The sequence below is a fragment of the Felis catus genome, chromosome D1, assembly GCF_018350175.1.
Source record: "Felis catus isolate Fca126 chromosome D1, F.catus_Fca126_mat1.0, whole genome shotgun sequence".
In the NCBI taxonomy this organism is placed as follows: Eukaryota; Metazoa; Chordata; class Mammalia; order Carnivora; family Felidae; genus Felis; species Felis catus.
In genome coordinates, this window is record NC_058377.1 from 67394955 (window position 1) to 67413713 (window position 18759).

An 18759-nucleotide genomic window follows, 5' to 3' on the forward strand; every position below is an offset into this window, starting at 1 on the left:
GCAGAGAGAGAGAGAGACACAGAATCGGAAACAGGCTCCAGGCTCTGAGCCATCAGCCCAGAGCCTGACGCGGGGCTCGAACTCATGGACCGCGAGATCGTGACCTGGCTGAAGTCGGACGCTTAACGACTGCACAACCCAGGCACCCCTGTAAGAGGCTGTAATTCTTGACACGCTGGATTAGAGGCCGGGCCAATGAGATTCAGCTATTAATATGACCGTGATGGTAGTGATACCTATTGGCTGGTGTGTGTCAGCAACCTGCGGGTTATATATGTTTTGATTTACTTATTTATTATTATTTTTTAAATGTCTATATATTTTTGTGTGAGAGACAGACAGAGTGTGAGCAGGGGAGGGGCAGAGAGAGAAGGAGACAAAGAATCTGATGCAGGCTCCAGACCTCGAGCTGTCAGCACAGAGTCCAACGCAGGGCTCAAACTCACAAACTGCAGGATCATGACCTGAGCTGAAGTTGGATGCTTAACCGACTGAGCCACCCAGGTGGCCCTATATGTTTTGATTTATTAATGACACAACTATAATGTGGTTTATTCTAATTACTAATTTGTTAATGTCATTTCATTTAAAATGTTTCAAGCAGAACTTACAAATTGCCAATACATAGGGAAGGTATACCTCTTGCTTTTGGCTTGTTTATGAAACTCAGGGACTTTGAGAATAGATGAAATCATCATTATTATAGTCTGTTTTTTGGATTTAGTCACATTTTCAGAACACAAGAACACATTGAGAAAACAGGAGGCAAGCGAGCCGTGAAGCCTATGGGATATAACTTTTCTGCGACGAAGTTTGCTAAACCAGTCTCTGTTTCTGAGTGGCTGCACTATCAGCAATTTCTATTTCTTCCAATGCGTCATTTATCATTGTTCTGGAATGCTAGGATCTGAAGGGGTGTTTGCTCAGAAATGACAAGTTTTTGTTTTGTTTTGAGCCATTCTCTGTTAGTTTCCTGCAGGAACATGTTTGGGTATTTCTACATGTCATGCAGGTGGGTATTAACTACTCTTTTTTTTTAATATTTATTTTTTTAAATTTACATCCGAGTTAGTTAGCATATACTGCAATAATGATATCAAGAGTAGATTCTAGCGATTCATCCTCTGCATATAACACCCAATGCTCATCCCAACAAGTGTCCTCCTTAATGCCCCTTGCCCATTTAGTCCATCCCTCCACCCCAACAACCTCTCCAGCAACCCTCAGTTTGTTCTCCATAGTTAAGAGTCTGTTAGGTTTTGTCCCCCTCCCTGTTTTCATATTAGTTTTATTTCCCTTCCCTTCCCTTCTGTTGTGTATCCTAAATTCCTCATATGAGTGAAGTCATATGATATTTGTCTTTCTCTGACTAATTTCACTTAGAATACACTCTAGTTCCATCCATGTTGTTGCAAATGGCAAGATTTCAGTCTTTTTGACTGCTGAGTAATCCTCCACTGCATTTATATACCATATCTTCTTTATTCATTCATCTGTCAATGGACATTTGGGCTCTTTCCATACTTTGGCTATTGTTGATAGTGCTGCTATAAACATTGGGGTGCATATGTCCCTTTGAAACAGCTCACCTGTATTGTTTGGATAAATACCTACTGGTGCAATTGCTGGATCGCAGAATAGTTCTATTTTTAATTTTTTGAGGAACTTCCATACTGTTTTCCAGAGTGGCTGTACCAGTTAGCATTCCCACTAGCAATGTAAAAGGGTTCCTCCTTCTCTGCATCCTTGCCAACATTAACTACTCTTGTTGAAATGATTCCATTCAATCCTATTCAAGTACAGGCACTGGAGGCTAGGACCTATTCAGATCCCCATCTTCCCTTTGGTAGGGCTTATGGGTGTCCTTAAGCATTGTAAATAGGATTTTTCTCATTAGGTAGGTCTCTTGTGCTAAGAAAAATGTTGAGACATGGGTGGGCATTGTTGCTGTTGGACCATGCATGGCTACATGGAGGTAACTGGTGATGGGATGCCTTCACTTGGGGACAATGTCGGCAGCAGAAGGGGCTCATCAGCATAGACAAATATTGGCTAAATTCTGGGCATTGGCTGAGCTCCCACTGACAGTGCTCTCTTGGGCCCAGGTGAGGCAGTCTCTTGAGGCTGACTCTCATCTTCCAGTGGCCCCTTCAGTTCTGGAAGCTTTACTGACTTCCCTTCTCAGGCCCCTGCCCTCCCACCCATGGCAAGTACAATGTTAAGGGAATCTGGTGATCTTCATCTGTTCTCTTTTCAAGTTATTTTTAAGAACTGCTTATTACATAAATCTTCAAACATACAGAAGAGTTGAAAGAACAGAACTGTGACACTTGCATGCACTCTATCTTGAATTAAAGCAATTGTAACATTTGTCATATTTACTTATATAGAACATCTTATATATGAAATACTTCAAAGTAAATTGCAGACTTTTCCCTCCTAACACTTCAGTATTTAGTTTGCATCTCCTAAGAATAAGGATATTCTTCTACATAAAATACCATGATCACATCTAAGAAATTAATAATTTGCTAATATAATCTAATTTGAATTACATATTTAATTTTCCCCATTGTCCCCAATATGGATTTAAAAAAAAGTGTTTACTTATTTATTTTGAGAGAGAGTGAAAGCGTGAGCAGAGGTGGGGCAGAGAGAGAGAGAGGGAGAGGGAGGGAAAGAGAGAATCTCAAGCAGGCTCCATGCTGTCAGCACAGAGCCCGATGCAGGGCTTGAACTCATGAACCATGAGATCATGACCTGAGCTGAAGTTGAGTCAGACGCTTAACCGACTGAGCCACCTAGACACCCCTCCATTATGAATTTTTGAATTGATACTTTAGATCCAGGATCCAATCAGAGTTTGTGCATTGCATTTAGTTGTTATGGATTTTAATCTCTTATTCTAAAATAATCCTCCCCGTTTTTTAAAAATCACATTGACACTCGGGGAGCCAGGCCAGTTGTCATGTAGTATGTCTCACCTTCTGACTTACCTGATCACTTTCTTGTGGTGTCATTTAATTTCTTTTAACAGAGCTCTTACATTTTTCGTAAACTGGAAATTAATTTTAAAGGCTTCATTGTATTTGGTTAACAATTTTGGTAGGGTGGCCAATTTTTTTTTTTTTTTTTTTTTTTTTAACGGACAGGCATCGTGCCCTATTCTCTTATAGGTTTGTCCTTTGAATTTCAGCCATTTCTCTTTCTCCCTTTTTCTGTCAAAAGGCTTAGCTTTGGCACAGTACTTTTTTTCATAGCTATTGCTACGGAAGTATTTAATCAACCCATTTTGGAGTCTTCTCTTTGTATTTAAGCTGTGACATTCCTAATCTTCCTGTGGCGATGCACAATTGCCACTGGGAAGAAATGGAGTACAAGACAATGCAAAACGGAAAAGCACCTTGATTATGTTTGAAGGCTTACCGCATCATGCCTTCAAAGAACATTGCCATCTGCTGTGAAGGATCATGTTCCGGAGGTTAGAAGTAAAGGGAAGTAGAGGTCATGCCCCCAAAAGTCTTGCTCCACAGAGCTGGAGGGACACATTCTGCAGAATCCAAGCCTCCACTCCTGATCTGTATCATGTGAAAATATGCAATTTGGGTCCTTTTCCAAAACCAGGTCCCAAGAATAAAACTTATTTTGCAGCTGCTCATATTTATTTAGCAGTGCCATCATCCTTAGCATTTTTCCTGTTGACTCAGGTCTTAGAGATTAGTAGAAGGATAAATTATCTAACTATGAAATTCATTTTGATTCTGAACAAAGTCTCATAATAATCTCTATCCTATGGCGTCTTCTCTAGTAGTCTCAGGAAATCAGTAGGGAATGGACCATTTGTTTCCATTTCGTGGAAAGAAAATCAATCCTAAACTTTCTTTCTTTCTTTCTTTTCTTTCTTTCTTTTTCTTTCTTTCTTTCTTTCTTTCTTTCTTTTTCAGTTCAACAAATGCATATTGAACCCATATTGTGCACCAAGAGCTGTGCATCAGAGAGCACAAAGTTAGCTTGAGCCCACGTGTTGCTTACAGTGGGAAAGAAGACACATAAACAGATACTTTCACCATAAAATTGCAGAGATAAGAAGTAGGTGTCAAGAGGTCAAAAATGAAGGGCATATCTTAGTTTTCCAGGAGGAGCTGAGGCCTGAGCAAAGACTTGAAGGGTGAGCAAAAGCCGGATGCCAAACAGTGAGAGGAGCCCTCTCAGCTTGTGCAGTGTGGTTTTCCCACCACCTGGCACATGGGAAATGTGAGTTTATCAAAGAAATCTTGGGGCGCCTGGCTGGCTCAGTTGGTAGAGCACGTGACTCCTCATCTCAGGGTTGTGAGTTGGAGCCCCGTGTTGGGTATAGAGATTACTTTAAAAGAGAGAGAGAGAGAGAGAGACATCAAGCTCAGCAGAGGAAGTGGTCTAAGCACAAAAAAGGTGTGGGGAATATAAATAGTTTAGAATTACCAGAAGACTAATGCTTACCCTTTATGGGGTCACAGACTCCCTTGAAAAAACTAATGGAAGCCGTGACAGACATGTGGTGGGGGAAAAACACACTGTACAGTGGGAGACTCGGGGTAGACAAGCATCCCGTGGAATACTTCTGCTTTTGTTGCCCAGTCAGTTACCCCTTATTGATAGTAGTTTGCTAAAGGATCACTTACTTTTAGCAGATTCTCAGAGTGTTCTCTACTACGATTGAGTTTTCCTAAAAGCTCCCAATATCACAAGTTGGTTCTTTGAATGATTTTCTTCTTGGTGTTTCTGGCAGGCAGGAAGCAGTTATAGCCTGAGAGGTTCTTCTGTGCTCATAACTTTTATATTTTCTTTGGAATTTGGAGGTTTCTTCTACTCCCAAAGAACCTAAAAGTGAATTCAATGAATACGTCTTATTGTTTGAGAAAACTCTATTTACTCCTTTCTTACTGTCCTTATGAATTCCAAAACAACAGGGTGCAGGGTAAAAGGTGTTAAGTCAAAAGGCCATTGCCATATTGCAAAGCATTCTGGGTGTGGGCTGTGTATTGTGTGTCCATCTAGAAAATTCTATTCTTTATGCAAGAGGGAAAAAGGACTAATACTGTGGCTACTGCTCTGTGTTTCACTTGCTTGTATTCTTTATTGAATAATTTCTTAATTATAGCTCTAGCTGCTTTCTAGCATATTGGATCCACTTTCATGAAGGATTATACAAATATTCTCTGATATAGTTTCATAAAAAGAAGCTTCTACCCAGGTGCACAAGCTTAAATACGAGTGCAGGAAGAAGTGTTCATTAAGTGATGCGAGAGAGACCGTGCATCTGTCGAGCAGAGTGGTGAGTGGTATGGCACAGACTTGGAGCTCTTTGTTATTGTAAAAGTTATGGTTTGTTAACTGTGAAAATGAATCCACATTTTTCTATGGAGCTCTTGTCAAACACACACACACACACACACACACACACACACACACACAAGAAGGGATGATTATACAAATGTGTGTTGCAGTTCACGTGCACAAATGCAGACTGGGGATTTGGGGAGGCTGACTGCCAAGTAGAGCAAAGCTTCTCAAACTTCACTATGCACACAAACTACCTGGGTGCTATATATAGACAGAATGTTGAGGCCCCCCCCACCCCCAATCCATATGTTGAAATTCTAACCTCCAACATGATGGTATTAGGAAGTGGGGCCTGTGGGAGGTGCATAGGCCATGAGGGTGGAGTCCTCATGAATGAGAGTGATGACCTTATCCAAAAGACCTCGCAGAACTCCATTAACTCTTTTTTGGCAGTGAGGACACTGAAAAGACTAGGAGCCAGGAAGCGGGCCCTTACCAAACACCTGATCTGCTGATGCCTTCATCCTGGATTCCCAAGCCTCCGGAACGGTGAGAAATAAATTTCTGTTGTTTTTAAGTTGCCTAGTCTATAATATTTTGTGATAGCAGCCTGAACAGATTAAGACCCTGCGCATCTCTTTAAAATGCAAATGCTGATTCTGTATATCTGAGATGGGGCCTAAGAAGGAGCATTTCCAAAAGGTCCCAGGTTGGAGGAGCAGTGACCTAGGGAACCTCTTGGAGGAAGTGCCTGGATACCTCACAGTCTGCTTCTCAGCTTTTTAAGCCCAAAGTAGTGCAATCTAAATCTATCGTCTGCAATTTTGAAATCCAGAAGCTCTGAAAACCAAAAGCATTTTTATAGTTCCTTTTGAGGCAAAACCTGGTTTGAACTCATGAGAGGCTATTTATAATCCTTATTTCTTTTTTTAAGAAATATATTTTTATTTATCGAGATGAGAGAGAGAGAGAGAGAGAGAGATAAAGAGAGAGAGTGCACGTGGGGGCAGGGGAGGAGTAGAGAGGGAGTGAGAGAGAATCCCAAACAGGCTCCTCGCTGTCAGCACAGTTCCCGGCTCAGGCCTCGATCCCTCGCTATAAGATCACAACCTGAGCCGAAACCAAGAGTCGGACACTCAATCAACTGAGCCACCCAGGCGCCCCAATCCTTATTTCTTATTTTGTATGAATATTCATGTTTTCATTATAAAAATATTGATGTACTTGATTATAGGAAGCTGCTTTCGACTCTGCAGGGGATGTGGTATGTGACGTACACAAACATATTCTAGAATATAAAAAACTCTGAATCCTGAAACACTTCTGACTCTCTCAGAGTATGCAGACCGGTGGCAATTTGGGGGATGCTTGCCCTCTCCCTAATCTTCCTTCTCCTTCAGAAAATGGTTCTCAATTTCATGGAGTTGGGCATGATCCTGGCTTCCCGCTCCCAGCAGTCTCCCAATCCCCAACGAGAGTGAATTTGATCAGGGTGGATACCTGACCCAAACTGGGCAAACCATATTCTCCTTGTGGGAATTTAGAATTGGGGTTCACAGATGTGTGTCTCTCTGGGCTGCTGGCACTGAAGCAGGTGAGAAGTAGCCTACTTCAGCTGCATGGCTGAGAAGCAGAGATAGCTGATCTATATGCAGAGAGAGGAAAATGAGGCAGGTGTGAAGAGAGAAATAGAAATGAGCGTCCGTGCTGCCACAGAGTGTGAGAAGGAAGGGGAACAATCGTGGGAGTGTGAGATGTACGCCCAGGGCGAGGGCAGAAGCATCTGTCCTGATTGCTCTCTGGTCCTGGTCCTAACTGCCCTTTCTGTCCTTGAGTTCTGGACATCGTTACCAGCTTATAACAAATCCCCACAGTGTGTTAATGCTAGGTAGAGTGGGTTTCACTGAATCGCAACCCAAAAGGCCTTAACTAAGACACTAACATAACTTTAAGTGCAGTAAGATTTTTTAGACTCTGGAGAATGGACATGCAAATCAAAGTCCCAAGATAATGCTGATTGATTAAATTTCCATGCAGAGTAACTGCCAGTGGGACCGGAATACTCCCGCTTACAGGTCAGCCTGTTCTCTCCCAGTAGGAAATCTACATGGGAAGCCAAATTATAATGAGAAGGCTGCCTGATGAGTGCAGACAGAACCAGATAATTAGGGGATCTGAGCAGACTGTCTCCACACTACGATGGCCAGAGGCACTTTTCTCCACTTTCAGGATATGCTACACCTTCCATGTGGTATACACATGAGCGTGGGCTCGGGTATGCTTGGAAAATAGGCCAACTCACTAAAACCAGTTCACCCGTAAGCCGAGTCAGCTAAGGGGCCATTTACCTAAAATTAATATTTGCCAAACCATCTCATGTACGATGGAATGGTTTTCGCAGCTTTCTGAATATTTTTCCCCTAAGGTGACCAGTGACTGTTTTATGTTGTACAATTCTGTCCCCTCTCTTTTCTCTTTCTTCTCTCTCCCTCCCACACTCCCCACCCTCCCTCCTCCTCTCCTTCCTTCTTTCTCTTCTACCTTCATTTCAAAGATATTTTGCCCACTGGTCTAAGGTTGTCTACCTCCTCACACCTTCGTCTCCTAGAGCCCAAGACTGGAGGCTGGGTCTTCAGACGTGAGCTAGTTAAGACCAGAAATAGTGCCCAATCGAGAAAATGGGTAGAGTAAATCTAGAGTGACAGAGTGAAGGGATGTCAGAGGGAGAGCGGATGGCCAGGAGCCAGAAGGGTCCAGGTGATTAAAACACTAAGACCAAAGCAGCAGGAGCAGGGCTGAAATCAGACCAGGAGCCCAGAATGGGATGAGAGACTGGACTGAATGGGCTGAAAGCAAGTGATGATATAGTAATAGTTGCACTATATTTCCATTGCCCCGTGGCTATCTTATACTTTGCTATTTCTTTAAAACTGTAGTATGTGCCTTTTGGAAAATTTTGTGCAATCTTGAATTTGCATAAGTCTGGAGTTGCTCAACTCAGGGGGTGTTTTCTTTATGATTCATCGGCTTTATCCTTTTTTTTTTTAAAGCTCCTCTTTCCTGCTGCTGGTTGTCTGCCTCTCAGATATTTGTGTACTAGGTTTCGTTATTGAGCAAATTACCCCAAATCCACTGTTTATGGCTCTGTAGTGAGGCATTTCTGTGTTGACAGGGAGAATGAAGAGAGGAGACACATTCATCAGAAACATATTAAGCTTGATTGCTTTTAGATTTTGTGACATCTAAATGATGAACTCATACTGCACTACAAATATTAACCCACACATTATTTTTAAAGCTTCTTGTAACCAAATGAAGTTTGTTTCCACTGTCAAAATGGTATGGGGCACCTGGGTGGCTCAGTCCGTTAAACAACTCACTTCGGCTCAGGTCATGGGTTTGAGCCCTGCATCAGGCTCTGTGCTGACAGCTCAGAGCCTAGAGCCTGCTTCCCATTCTGTTTCAGTCTCTCTCTGCCTCTCCCCTACTCATACTCTGTCTGTCTCTCTTTCTCAAAAATAAATAAGCATTAAAAAAAAAAGTATATATTTGTGTTCATTTCCCGTTGCTGCTGTAACTAACTGCTGCAACTCAAGACAACACAAATGTATTATCTTACAGTTCTGGAGATCAGAAGTCCTAAAATCAAGGTGTTAGCAGCTCTGTGTTTCTTCTGGAGACTCTAGGGGAAAATCAGTTTCCTTGCCTTTTCCAGGATCTAGAGGCTGCCTGCTTTCTCTGACTCATGGCCGCTTCCTCCATCTTTGAATGCAGACTTTTCAAATCTCTGTGCCCACTACTGCTTCTGTCATCACATTGCCTCCTTCCTCTGACCCTCCTGCCTTCCTCTCAGAGGGACCCTTGTGGGTACATTGGGCCAGATCATCCAGCATAATCCCCATGTCTTGAGATCTTTAATCACATCTGCAAAGTCCCTTTTATCATGCAAGATACATATTCGCAGGTTCTAGGGATTAGGACATGGACATCTTTGGAGAGTCTACAATACTCACACTATTCAGCCTAATAATACCCATTCATAAGGCATTAATAAATATAGGAAAACAGAACAGAGAAAAATACAACTCATGGTTTGCCTACTGGAAGGTAAACACAATGAACATTTCCTTCTATCTTTTTAAAAATGAACAGTTTCGGGGCACCTGGGTGGCTCAGTCGGTTAAGTGGCCGACTTCAGCTCAGGTCATGATCTCACAGTTCATGAGTTCGAGCCCCGCATCGGGGTCTGTGCTAACGGCTCGGAGCCTGGAGCCTGCTTCGGATTCTGTGTCTCCCTCTCTCTCTGCCCCTCCCCTGCTGGTGCTCTGTCTCTCTCTGTCTCAAAAATAAATAAAACGTTTAAAAAATAAAAATAAAAATAAAAAAATTAAAATGAACAGTTTTTACAGTTCTAGCCCTACTGTGTATATAATTTGAAATTCTGTTTTTCACTAAACATTGTATCATAGCCTATTTTCCATGTTAGTGCATAGTCTGAGCAAATATTTTTATTGACTATATAATATTTTATTGAGCAAATATCTCATTTTACTTAAGCCTTTCCTTGTTTTTTGGAAACTAAGCTTTTTTAAAAAATTTATTTAAATTTTTTTTTCAACGTTTTTTAATTTATTTTTGGGACAGAGAGAAACAGAGCATGAACGGGGGAGGGGCAGAGAGAGAGGGAGACACAGCATCGGAAACAGGCTCCAGGCTCCGAGCCATCAGCCCAGAGCCTGACGCGGGGCTCGCACTCATGGACCGCGAGATCGTGACCTGGCTGAAGTCGGACGCTTAACCGACTGCGCCACCCAGGCGCCCCTAAAAAATTTATTTAAATATTACAAACAACTCTATGACAAGTATTTTTGTTCTTCCTTGGAATAGATTCCCAGATGTGAAATTGCTTTATCAGTCTTCTTACAGCAAATATTTTTCAAAGGGTTTACACAAATTTTCAGAACCATCAGATCAATGTGAGTAGCCATTTCACTACATTCTCACCACACCAAACAAAACAACAACCATGATAATATCTTTGCCAGTCAGATAGGTGGAATAGATAACTTACTTTTGTTTTAATTTTCATTCATTTGTTTACAAGAGAGAGTGAATATTTTTTCATGGGCTTAGTTACTGGTTATAATTCTTTGTTGATGGATGAATTATTGATTCAGGCCTTTTACTTTTGGGGTTCAAAGTATTTTTAACCCATTTGTCTAATATCTATACATTTAAAACATTTATTTAATGTTTGTGATATTTGTTCTAAATATTTTCTCTTGTCTCTTATTTCTATACTTTATGCCCAGAGGTTTTAAATTTGTACATGGTCTAGTCTGTACATTCCTTTTTTCCTTCTTTGCTTTTTAAAAAATCCTCTCGTCTCAATGGTTAACTACATAGTACATTTAATATCCTTCTAGTTTTTCTTATAGTTTAAAGAGTATCTCTTTAATCCATCTGGAATTTATGTTGGTATGGAATCTATGGATAGGCTCTGACTACCTGTTTAAATTTTACCCAGAGGAAGGGCCTGATTTGCACTTCTGAATTCTCTGCACTGAACCACCTGCCTTTTTTTCCCTCTTCACTGAAAAAAAATAAAAGAGGTGACAGAAAGCTGTGAAATGCTATGTTGTTTTCCTAATCACAGGGAGTAACTTTCCCTTTTTCTGAATATAGCTAACTTTCTCCAAATAGTCTCACCTTCTCATTAGTATTTTAGCTTAAAATTGAGACAGAAGTAGCCTTACATAAATTTGCTTAAATACACTGAAGGTGCTCCAAATTGGGCAAATAGAAAACAAAAAAAAGTCCAGCTTTTAAAAAACAGTTTTGAAAACCACTCTGTCAGATGTCCAACATTGTACATTTGATAAATATGAATTGTAGATGAATTGGTCTGGGTGAAATAAACAAGAGCTGACAATGTTTCCTCTGGACAATAAATTAGACTAGCACAGTCCAATGAAAATGAAATGTGAGCCACATACAGACTTTTAAGTTTTCTAGTAGCCACGTTAAAAAAATAAAAAGCAACAGGTGAAGCTAATCCAATAATCTGTTTTGTTTAACCCAATATGTCTGAAATATTATTTCTTAAAAAAAATTTTTTTTTAACGTTTATTTATTTTTGAGACAGAGAGAGACAGAGCATGAACGGGGGAGGGTCAGAGAGAGGGAGACACAGAATCCGAAGCGGGCTCCAGGCTCTGAGCTGTCAGCACAGAACCTGACGCGGGGCTCGAACTCACGAACTGTGAGATCATGACCTGAGCCGAAGCCGGCCGCTTAACCGACTGAGCCACCCAGGCGCCCCTGAAATATTATTTCAACACAAAACCTATGTTAAAATTATTGAGAGAGTTTACATTCTTTTTTTCATACTGAGTCTTTGAAGTCCAGTGTTTCTATTACACCTACAGTGCATCTCAGTTTGGATTAACTTCACTCTAGATACTCAATAGCTACATGTGGCTATTGGATAGCCTGTCCTATTGGATAGAGCAGTTCTAGACACAGTGACACATTTTGGCTGCTTCACTTTTATTTTTCTGCACTCCATGCTGAACAACCTTTACAAAATGTCTTTTCTCGGGGCCTAATACAGTTGATCAGCTTTTGGCATTGCTTGGTTACAATCATTTTAAACATAACTCTCCTCGGCAGAACTTGGGGTGTTTCCCAGGCTCCTCCGCCATGATTTACAACCTCCGCTGTGGATGGCTGATGAGTCTCTTGGTCCCTCTGTCTCTCGGACTCTTTCTGCCTCTACCTCTTCTCACTTATCTCCCTCCAGTTTTAGAATAAACGGCTTCATTACCTTTTCTGATTACAAAAGTAATAGCGTATGTTTATTGTGAAAAAGAAAAGAAAAGAAAAGAAAAGAATCAGGCACTCGGAAAAAAAAGAAAGTGAAAATCAACTGTAGCCTATTATAGAATGATAGTCATTAGTCACACTTAGTAGCTTGTTCGGTATTGCAAATATATATATTTATGAAAACAGAAATACACTATATGCTATTTTACCCTGCCTTTTACAAATAATACATCATGGATACATTTGTATTAAAAAATGTGGATTGACTTCATTGTTCTTCATGGCTGCACAGCAGTCCATATATGCATTTACCATGTTTTATATAACTAGCTTCCTATTGTAGGACATTTATATCATTTCCAATTTTTTACCCCTGGAGTAACTAGTACATCAACGAACATCCCTTTTTTTTAAAAAAAAAAAATGTTTATTTTTGAGAGAGAGAGAGAGAGAGAGAGAGAGCGTGTGAGTAGGGGAGGGGCAGAGAGAGAGAGGGAGACAGAGAATCTAAAGCAGGCTCTACACTGACAGCAGAGAGCCCGACACAGGGCTCAAACCCACAAACTGCGATTTCATGACCTGAGCCGAAGTCAGATGCTTAACCGACTGAGCCACCCAGGTCCCCCCCTAAAAATCTATTTCTAACTCATGATCCATATCCAGTGCAGTTCAGCAGGGGAGTTTTGTTCATTATAGACACAAGGTGACTCAGGCTGACGGAGGTACAATCTCAAAACTTGCTTTTAGAATCATCTCATCAGGTAGAAGGGGACCTAGCAAACCGTGGTTCTTAAGCTTCCATCTCAACAGATACAAGCCACTTCTGCTCATATTTCATTTTCCAAAGCAAATCAGAACACACCCTGCTTTCAAGGGGATATGGGAGGGCAGCCTTACCATAAACCTGGCATGAGAACAGGACTGGGAGCTTCCCTAATGACCGGAAGACTTGGAGGAAAAAAACTCCTATTTTCATGCTCCTTGTGTTCTCAGTCAGCATATCAAACACATCACTGTGCGTAGTCCTTAGTAGGCCCTTCCTGCTTTCCACGTGACAAACTGTCCAGAGTCAGTTCTCCTATTGCTACAACCGTCCCCCAAAAGTACCCACCATGAGGTGCTTCTCATAAGGCATACACTTTGGTCCATCATCTGTAAATACAGCAGTATCATTGCTCTGGGGAGGTTTTCTTGCAAATATATCTATCTTTCAATTCAAAGGAGGCCCAAAGAACATTATTTTGGACAGCTGAGGTCTTGATAATTTATAGGCATCTTGTTTGCATGCATTTTGTTTCTTGACAATAATATTGGAAGGAAACTAAAATTTGTTGGGACCCCTCTGGCTGTCAGACATGGTGCTAAGCATTTTAATATATTTTTATCCTCATTTATTTTTCATAATGACACTCTGAGGGAGGAGTTATTATTTGGGAGTGTAATTATGCAGTCAAAGAGGATGATTAAAGTAAAAAAAAAGAGAAGATTTCTGGTCTGAGATTTATGTATAGGAGTAATAAGACTTTCTTTATCATGGCTTCCCTTAATTACTCTCATGGGGTGGTTTTCAGCCTCTGTAGGAGATTTATAATTTCTCCAAGGTGTGTTTGACCATCCTGCATCCCTGTGAGATTTAGAACTTGAGGGCATATCATTTAGGACTCTTTTGGATGCAATTAATAGAAAACTAAACCCAACCTGGCTTAAGCGAAAAAAAAGGAGGGGGCGGATTTACTGATTTATGCAACTAAAAAGTATAAAGACAGACAGAACTTCAGGTATAGTTTGATCCAGGAGTTCAATGTCAGTTCTAAATTTTACTCTATTTCTTGTTACTCATTTTTCCTATATTGGCTTCATCTTCAGGCTCTAAGTGGTGAAAAGAAGGCTCTGGCAGTGTCAGCTTTTTGTCCTCCCAGATTTAAATACAGTGGAAAAGATCATGTGTTTTTCTCTCTTAGCAGCCCCACAAAAATCTAATTGGATTTCATAGGGTGTGATTAGGTTAAAGTCTGTCCCTTAGCAATCACTATGGTCTGGGGACTGTGATGCTGTAACTGATGGAGCCTGAGTTAATGCCCATCTCTGGAATGAGGGATATGTCACCATGCCCTTTGTACATGGACCTCATGAGAGTGAGGGTGGGGATGGTTCCAGAGAGGAAAATCAGGGTGTAGTTGCCAGAAGTTAAATGTACCCTGTGTAGTGAAAACAACTGGAACTCAGTACAAACAGTACTTCCAAATCATCCTCCCTCTTTTTACCCCTTAGAATGGTTTACAGTATAAAAATATTTTCTTCGTGCTATAGAGGCTCAACTGACAAGGTCACTGCAAGTACAAAGAAAAGTGTTCTTTAGAAGATAAACATTTATCTAATAATTACCATGAAACATGAAAACTTTCCATTTCTTAACCATTAGCAAGCTTAAAGCTCTATTAGTATTCAATTATAAAGACTCTGTCTTCCCAAGTTCTTACTATTTATCTTTTTTTAAAATAGGAACTTTTTTTTTACTTAAAATGACAAGAAAAAAATACATATTCTGGCAGAAAAATTGGAGAATCAAGAAAAACCCAGAAATAATCTTGTCATCTTTTTTCCCTTGTATATATGCCATAAACCTCCCTCATGTGCAAAATTGGGATAATGCCATGCATTCTATGAAATCTTTTACATTTAACAATATGTAATAAACATTTTACCATAGATATAATTATACATGTTTTCTTAAGTTTTAATTTATTTAAGTAATCTCTACACCCCACATGGGGTTTGCACTCACAACCCCAAGATCAAGAATCTAATGATCTTTTGACTGAGCCAGCCAGGTGCCCCTACAAATCATTTTACATGGTTTTTAATGACTGCTTGGTATTCCTCCAGTGGATGTACCATGATTTACTTATACACATTCCCTACCTTTTTTCCCCCTTTTGTATAAATATAGTGATGGACATCTCTATATATAGCTTCAGTTAATTCCTTAGGATAACTTTTAGATTTGTTCGCCAAAAAGATGGTATTACCACATGCAATTTTCTTTTCATAGCTGCTAGATGAGTGAAGGAAATATCAGTAGTATATTGCTACTTTGCACAAGAACACAATGATTTTGCACCCTGTAGTTGGAATGACCCACTTGGTCTGAGTGGGTGAAGACAGAAGTCATTTGTCTGCAGCTCTTGGCCAAATCCTGAGAGTTCCATCAAGCTTCTTGGGTTACCTCCCCTGGGGAAGAAACTGGAGTGTTCCTCTGTTTGAGGAAGGCAGTCCCAATGTGCAAGCTTTCTCTATCCTTAGCAAGAGTAACTTAAAGTACAAGTGAATATAATTTCTGGACACAGAGAAATTATTACAGAAACCTTAAACCCATTTCATGTTCCATTTGTTGTAAGAAGTACAGTCTTCTGGAAGGGTGCACACAGACTTGATGTGACTTAAGCGTAAGAATGAATCACAATTGTCTAATCTTATTGGTTTGCCATGAGAAGGAAGGAAATATCAACAGTACGGGAGTGTTGGGGCACTTGGGTGGCTAAGTAGGTTAACCAACTCTTGGTCTTGGCTCAGGTCATTATCTCGCAGTTTGTGAGATCAAGCCTGCATCAGGCTCTGTGCTGACAGCACGGAGCCTGCTTGGATTCTCTCTCTCCCTCTCTCTCTGTCCCTACCCCCTCTCAAAATAAATAAATAAACTTGAAAAAAAAAACCAGTATGTGAGTGTTAGGGGCTGTTAGGGTGCATTGAGCAGAACTTCTCCAGGGCTTTCCAGTCCTTCTGTGTCAGGTAAAGCCAGTAACTGAGGAAACACCAAATACTTTCACTTGAGGTGTAAGGGCTCCAGAAATATTGCTACTAGTGAGTCATTCAAGGGTGTAGCCAAAAAGCAATTCCAGACAGGTGGAAAGGAGAGGTTTTGGATGACTCCACTATTTGAGTTCCCCTGAGATAAAGATCTGGCATGGGATCAACAACAGTGACACTTGGCCCTGTGCTCTGTACTTCACGTGATCAAGATCTCAAGAGCCAACTTGACCCAACCCTAAGCTCCTGGCAAAGATGACCTCTGGAGGTAAAAGTGAACACACATGGGCCACAGGCTGAGCAATGTCCAAAAGAAGTCCTTGTTTGTCTTTGAAGTCCTCATCTAAGGGCAAGACTTCTGTGCTATTTATTTTTGCTGCAGCACCTGCCCCCACCCCGCCACCCCCACACACAGTGGTTACCAACATCTGCTGGATAGATGAACAGATGGATGGATGAGGCTAGGCTAGGACCAGTTCCAGCTGCCTCCAGTTCTGCCTGCCTAGTCTTCATGCATGGGTGCACAATGCTGTACTTGAGCAATGAAAGACGATGTGACAGAGGCCACTGTAGAGCACAGAGGGTTCAAGCTTGGGATTTGGAGCCAGACACATCAGGGCACTCATCCTAGCTCTGCCACCTGTTAGTTGCATGACCTCAGACCAGTTATGTGATCTTGGAGCTTCCGTTTCCACACATATAAAAGGGGTATAATAAAATCTCCCTCATTTGGCTATCAGGAAAATAAGATAATGCCTGTAAAATGTTGGCACATAGTAAGTGTTCAACAAATGGGCCCAGCTGGGACTCTCTGCATCTATAGATGTAAAGCAATAGACTCAGAGAGTTAGCTTGGGAGGAACAGTACAGATCACTGTTTCTAAAGGAGGTGGCATTGTGGATTCTGAACCCTGCTGTGTCAGCTGGGGATAGCACTCAGGATTATTCTGTCACGTATGGGGGCCATGAATCATGAGAGAGAGGCTGTGAGGTCACATGTGTGGGGATGAGGTCAGGGCTGAGCTTGTGGTAAAGTGACAGCGAGCCGGAGGCAGAGCTGCTTGATTCTCAAAATGAGTGATGGCTGATTTCATAGAAGATGAGAGACAGAAGAGAGCTTCAGCTGGGTCTAGTCTGGGTCTCAAATTTGACGGGGCTTCTTCATCAATCAAGGCATGTTTCTGCTCAGCAGGGTTAGACCCTCCCTGCCAAGCGCCTTTATGGAAACTTTGTGACCGTTAAATTTGATTCAGGCAAGATGCACCACTGGGCAAATTTTATTACAAGTTCTACATGCTAGGAACTCCTACAGTTTGTCATCTGAGAAAGCGCCAGAACATTGACACAGGAGCCAAGCGCTGCCCTAGAAGCCAGGTGGGTGAAGACTCCACGTGTGAAATTTTACTTGCTCAGAAATGACTGATGGGGCTGTGGGTAATTACTGAATTCCATCTTTGGTAATCAGTCATTCACTCAACAAACATTTATTTTTCTTCTTTGCTTTCCTCCTAGGAGAATCCGCAGTAATGAGAGGTCACGTATCTGGGCCCACAGTGTGCTGGCAGCTCGTCCTTCTATACAGGCTCTCTCCCGTTCTTTGCTTCCACACACAGAAGTGTCTCCGCATATAACCCCAGGAAGTTTGGGGGCTCAGATATTCCCCAGAGCTGCCTTTTAAGGCAGTGGGGTTACAGCACAGAGGCTGGATTCCAACAGCACGAGCACTTGAGAAGATGTATGTTACAATTGCTGTTTAGCATCTTTGTGCATGAATTAATCTCACTATCAGAAAATGGGAATTTAGGTAGCACTCACTGGAGGAGGTCAAAACTTTGAGCAACAGAATTGTTTTACATTTAAAAGCTTCTGAACAAGTCACACACTACCTGTAGTCTATAATCACAGCCACTCAGGGGAGCTCATGGGAGTCAACACACTTCGAGATCAAATCCCCGTGCCCCTGGTGATCCCAGAGTGGCTCTTTCTCCAAGGCATCAGCATGATGTGGAGAACCCTGGACTCTCAGCTGGAGGTTGGGATATTGGGGTTCAGAATTCTGGCTCTGCCGCTCATCTGCCAGGTGACTCCCTGACGGCTGCTGCTTCCTTGTGCATAGAAGGAGGGCAGGTGGGCCAGCCACAGAATTGCTCCCCCTTCCAACATTCTAGGAGAATGAGCTAGCCTGGCAGGTCATTCAGAAATCTGGAAACAATGTCATGACTGTTCCAATTAGTATATCCTTAGGGCACCTGTGTGGCTCAGTTGGGAAAGAGTCTGACTTCGGCTCGGGTCATGGTCTCACGGTTCGTGGGTTCGAGCCCCGCATCGGGCTCTGTGTGGACAGCTCAGAGCCGAGAGCCTGCTTCGGATTCTGTATCTCCCTTTCTCTGCCCCTCCCTGGCTCTCTCCTTCTCTCAAAACTAAACAGAATAAAAAAATTAGTATGTCCTCGGTAACTCTGAGCAGGGGTCACAGACATCAGGCCCTGGGTAGTGACGTCCCAGGGCTATGGAATTCCACTCAGCCGCAAAGTCCCCAGAGCCATTCAGCAGTCACTCGTTTTGAATGTGAAATTCTTTCATGGGTAACTTTATTATGTTGGTAGATTATCACTTTTATTAAACTAATGCTCTTTTAGATCTATGGCAAACTGAAATCTCCTGTTATTTTTCCTTGTTAGTAATACCGAAAAGATAACAGCATCAACTATGTATTCAGTTCTTATTATGCAGTAAGCACTTTTTTTTATTTAACTTGTTTTATTTTTTATTTTTTAAAATTGACATCCAAATTAGTTAGCATATA

At 41.5% G+C, this 18759-nt stretch overlaps 1 long non-coding RNA gene across 1 annotated transcript; it reads left to right on the plus strand.

Moving 5' to 3' along the window:
* The first annotated feature begins 5714 nt into the window (after positions 1-5714).
* LOC123380277 lies at positions 5715-18597 on the plus strand. Its single transcript, XR_006585801.1, has 2 exons — positions 5715-5871; positions 17467-18597. It is a non-coding gene; the product is annotated as an uncharacterized LOC123380277 (long non-coding RNA).
* Positions 18598-18759: the final 162 nt, after the last annotated feature.